Below are 6,167 nucleotides of genomic sequence, written 5' to 3'. Positions count from 1 at the left end.
ATTTGGAAAATAAAATCAGAAATCACTTTAGCAATCAGCCAACCAACCAGGCAGCCAGCCAGCCAGCCAGCCAGCCAGTCGACCAAACAACCAAACAAACCAGCCTCAGTCTCCCGATTCGTCTGACTCAGCTGAACTCGAAACGGGGCCCGGAACTGGGGACAGGGCCCAATGCAGCCCAATGCAGGTTGATTATATACATACATATATAGTACATTTCGTTCTCGTTCTGCGAGCAGCTGTTGGCGGTGCATCAAGCCAAATGAAAATGAGCATTGACAGCTTTTAGCGGCACATGCACTGAAAACGAACAGACACTCGGAATTGTAAACAGAATTCCGAATCAGAGCAGAGAGCAAATTATTTTGTTGCTAACAATGGCATGTTAATAATTAACTTAAATAAAACAGTTTATTTATAGCGAAAATGCGATACCCTGTAATATGACAATCCAATCAGTTTGAGGGGTGGAATAAATAATGTAAAAATAAATAATAAATAAATGTTTGTATTAAAAAGTATGGGACAGAAAAAATGCTTTGAATATAAATCTAAAATAAACAGGACTCTGAATACTTTTTGGTTTTAATGATGATGGATTTTATTTAAGTTGTATGTATTATTAGAAATAAATCAGTTAGCTATATCTCTTTCTCTCTTTCCGCGAGGTTCAATCTTTTACAGTTAAATTACAGCGAATCTTTAGCTCGTTAACTCCCGTCTGTATTTATCTGTTATTGCTCTACGACATGTCGTGTAATGCCCACTGAATATCAGCAGAAAATATAACTGACAATGGAAATCGTTCAATAATTGCATATTGAATTCATGGCATTTGCGAAATTGTTTGTAAATATTATATATGTGTGTGAGTGTGTGGGGAAAAACAGTTTTAAATTTTATTAAAATTAAAATTTAATTACGTGCTCAACGTTTCACAGTGACAGTTTGATTGTATAAGGGAGCGAATTGAACAACCATAATCGTTGCTTTACTCCACAATGATATTAAGTTATCAATTATAAAATCTACCGCAACGCAACGGGTATGGGGCATCTCTCTCACATTTCTACACGACACGAGTCAGAAACCAAATTTGGTAACATGCGCACAGAAATATCAACAAATTGTCTGGAATATCTTGTTTTTGATATTTTTAGAATATTTATTTTCTTAAATTTGTCTATTTATATCCAAAGCTCGAGAAATGATCGGGAATACAGGGCAGAGTTATTAACAAAAAGATTCTTTCTTTGATTTTTTGCAAATATTTTTAGTATGATGTCAAAGCTGAAAATTCTAAAAGTAAATAAACAAAAGATTTTTTCATAAATAATTTTGATATTATATAATATTTCATGTCAATTTTAGAGGTATATTTATCACATATATCGCACATTGTCAGTCTACTCACGACTCACGCTCACATCTCGAATAAAACAATTTATTGGCACACGTGCCATGTTATACACAATCGCCGCCTGATTATAGATAAAATTAAATAAATATTTTACCACCCTATCTTTGATACCAGTTCATTAAATTAGCCGAATAGAATAGCTATCTATCATTCAGATAAAAATATCAGCTTGTTGCATCATCAAGTTTAAAGCTTTTCCTCAACAATTTTCGCCCCACACTCATCATTTATATAGTTGTATTTTCTGCACAATTTTGTTTTCTTTAATTATTTTTAATTGCTATTTTTAATCGACTTAACATGGCATCTTAAATGTTTACACAGGTGCCATTCGTATACAATAAATATTAAAATATGAATTATTTATAAATATTTCGCATCAAGCCGAGCGAAACTTTTTTTAAATCTACATTTCTCATTCAATGAGAAAGTGTCTTTTAATGTGGCATGTAAATCAATCTAAAAGCCAGACAATTTAAAAAATATATAATTTTCATATTTATAAATATTTCGAATAACTGATGCGAACAATATGCAAAACAGAAATACATATATGCCTAGATATATATTTTATCTATAGTATATGCTCATACATTCATATATATTATTTCTTATTTCAGAAATTATATTTGGTTTGCTTTTTTCCGCTGGCCGCCAAGCTGATGTTCTTCATCTTGTGGTTGTTTTTATAATGTTAGTTGTTTATGTTTCCGCCATATACTTATAATTATTATATGCGCGCATATATGATGCTTATAAATCCTTATGGATTAGTTATATGTTTTTGTTGCTTTGTTGTTTGTTAGTTTGCTTGTGGCCTGGCCATCTGTTGTGGAATCTTATGCTCGAATCTAGAATCTAGTATATCTGATTGTTGGCTCATTATTATGGGTAATAAATAAAATTTATATTTTTCACCAGTCCCAGCTAATTATAGCGTATGCTTTCGGCCAAACGGCATCAGCATATATTCAAAACAAGAGAAAGTAAGATTGCTCCAATCGGGCGTGCGCGACTAGCAAAGGCCTTGTACGCAAAGTGGATCATCAACATTTTAATTATCATTATTAGCAGGCTTATCAACTTTGCTAAAAAATGGAAGACGCAGCTTCAAAAGGTATATAAAGGGAAAATCCGACCTGGGAGAGACATACAGAGACAACAGAGAAATAAACATAATAATATTGCAAATATACCAACACAAATTTGTCTGGAAAGAGTCTATTCTCATAATTTCGCAGTGCATAAAAGAAGCTATGCTATTCCGCTCTATGCTGAGAGTTAGTCCAATAAAAGAGAAGCTCGGTGATCATCTGGTTGACAATATCACAAAATTTACTTAATTATCAGCTCCATTCTCCATTATTAGCATTAACATCCCATTCATAATCAATATTATTATAATAATTATTAAACACTTAATTATTATCCAAAAGTATTTGCGGGAGCACTCCAATAAGCTGCGACTGTCCAGCTGAAAGTTTAAGAAACGACTGATCGAGCCCTGTTCCATGCTGCCCATTTTATAGCTGAAAGAAATTGCACTCCAAATGGAACAGCAAAGCTGCTCAAAGACTCTCTCATGACTCGCACAGACATCGTAGGACTCGCTCAGTAAGAGTCAGCAGAGTAGAGTAGCTTTATGTACGATTATAATAAAGAAATATCGATAAAATAAATATATATAATTACATATATATTTTATATATATATTATGTCAGTCTGTCATCATTTAAATGCGCCTTTTGATATTGCCAACTCTTAGGAAAGACCGTTTAAATTAAATTTTTGTTGCACATTCATTGATTCACTTGACAGTCTTAAATTTTTCCATGAGTTATTGTTGCCACTCCCCAACAAAGTCCACAATCAAATAAATTTTCCATACAAACCAAATCAAATCAGATTCAGACCGGGGCAGCTGGAGTTCAGGGCTGGGTCTGGCAGCCTAATTGGTGAGACAAAGACGTATTAAAAAGTTTTTTACTTGTTTTATTACTGCGCCCGAATCAGCTACGAACAGGCTATATGCTGAGGGGCTGGCTGTTAGCCTAAGCAAAGGAATAAGAGAAAACGACTGTATAATACTCGTTCACAGCTTAGTCAGAGCTGTGACTGTCGAATTTAATAGAAAAAGCTCATGAATATATCTATACATACATATTTAACTCAAGTCTTTTACTCTACTCAACAGATGTACAGATAGAGAAAAGCTAATATGCTCTAGTCTCAATGACAACTTGTATTACCTAGCGCAAGGCCTTATTATGTATGTGTGAATCAAAACTTCACTCGTCTGACTATACATACATAAATTTCACAGCACTTCAAAAAAAAATCCTTTGAATGCGGTATTCAATTTTGGATGTATGCTACAACATGCATAGCGTTACCTAAGGTTATGTGGGACGAAAATATATATCCGCCTAGCCGCTGGACTGTCGCATGTCCTGGCCAACAACGTGGCCAACAGGCAAAAACTTGGCAGCAAAAGTGGCAGCCAAACAAACGAGCCGAAGTCATATATAAATATGTACGCCCGCCCGAAAACTGTTGCTATAAATAACCTTAGACACGCTCCGTACTTAGCTCGACATACTAAGGGCCAAGCCCAAAACCTCACAACGATATGAGAAATATGTGAGTTATGTATATAAGGGTATGCATATAAGTGTGTATATGTATCTACATATTTTTATATGTATCTATGTATATGTTTTCCATGTGTCCTGTATACACGCCAACTTTTGTAACTTTTGTCTGCAACGAAAATCAAGGAAACAAAGTAAGAACCGCTTTTCGTTTTTCGTTTTACTTTTTTCTTCCTTTATCCTTTCAACTTTTCTTTTACTTTTTACATGTTTTTTGTTGTTGTTATCGCCGTTGTTGCTGTTTTTTATAAAGCCAAGCCAACGGCAACTGTGTCAAAGCAACTCACATAAGCAAAAGCAGCCAGCAAAAAATACAACAAATATAAAGCAGAAATTATGCAAAAGTTTGGCAGTCGCCGTTGGGCGGCTTGAATGTGGGCTCTCAAGTTCTTGTGGGCTGCTCGGTTTCATGAGTTTTATAATTTCTGTTTTGTTGCGGATAGCTATAATAGAGTACTATAAAGCAGTAGTATTCATAATAATATTAATTGTTAAGCTATATATCTAAATGTCAAAAAATACTGATTATTAACAAACATAAAATAGCAGAAAAAATATATCAATTTTAAAAAGTTTTAGTTTTAAATTGGAAAAAAGAAAAGACCATTGCGAGATCATAGGTATATAGTATAAAATAATGAAAAAATATGAAGCTTAAATTTATATGGGAAATAGACTCAAAAATATCTAATTCTAATACTTATACTAATACTTAATACTAATTAACGCAATTTATACATGTATATGTATACATATTTACCAAATTAATTTTATTTTGAATTAGAAGAATATGTTTGAATTTGGAATCAATTAAAATGAATGTTAAATACAATAAAAATAATACAAAATAAAATAAAATAAATAAAAATAATACATACAATACAAAATAATTTATAAATATTTACAAATGTTTTTAATATATAAATAATTATTATTTTTTATATTATTTAAATGCTTGATTTTTTTTTTTTTTGCGATTTTTGATAAAAACTTCAAGCCAAACAATTATGTAAAATAAATAATGTGCGAATACGAATTCGACTAAATTATTTATTTTCAACCATTTTCTTTTATTATAAATAATAGTAGATCAAAAATAAATTAAATGTATTTATTTTAAATAAATAATAATATTAGAAATTTATTTCTATTCAACTTAAGCTAAACCGTCGCATTTGAGCTAGTCAAAAAACTTACCTGTACCTCATACACCAAGGCATATCATAACCTACATAAGCATAAATATGTCAAGCTCTGTGTATATGTGTGTGTGTGCTTACTACTTTGACAAAACCTTCCAAAGGTAGCATAGGTAAAAGACAAACTTTTGCGCCTCTACCCAAAACTAAGTAATTAAATTATGCTGAAAGTTGCACGCTTGCTCGCGTGTGTAGGCTCCGTAGAGAGGGACATAATGCTAAATCAAATAATTATTTCAAAAAGTTTGCACATCAGCTACAAGTTTTTAGATGCACCCAACAGAATAAGAAAGTAAATAAATACCGTATGTAAATTTCCATGGCAGACTGAAAATGTTGTTGAAGTCTCCTATTTCCTTCGTATTCCTTGGCTTTGTTCTCTGCCTAAAGCACTATAGAGCTGCTCATGTAATTGGTTAATCTCACCCGCAAATGATAAAACACACAGTTATTTCATATATATTTTTTAAGGATTTCAAATTCATTTTATTGGTTTTTTTGTTGTTGTTGTTTGTTTTGTTTTTTTCTTTGCTTCTTCTTCCTGCTTTTTTTCATCCATTCATTACTTATAATTGGTTTACTTGCTCGTAATATTCATTTACTTTTACTTTTATTGTATGCTTGGTTTTGTTTGATTTATTTTTGTTTTTCTTTCTTTCTTTTTTTTTCTTTTAAGACCTTACATCTTGCTTGTTGTTGGTATTGAAATTTATATATATATATATATATAAATATATATATACGCACTTGCTATATAAACTTAAATTTAAAAACTAAATTAAATCATTTGAATTCTCTTCTCTCTTCGCTTCTTTTTTGCTTTTCTTTTCTTTTCTTCTTTAATCAGATTTTACATATTTATAAATATATGTACCTCGAATTTAGCACGCACACACA

Source organism: Drosophila navojoa, chromosome 3 (genome assembly GCF_054131105.1).
Source record: "Drosophila navojoa isolate 15081-1374.11 chromosome 3, UAZ_NAV_1.0, whole genome shotgun sequence".
In the NCBI taxonomy this organism is placed as follows: Eukaryota; Metazoa; Arthropoda; class Insecta; order Diptera; family Drosophilidae; genus Drosophila; species Drosophila navojoa.
Note: the sequence above shows the minus strand (reverse complement) of the source record.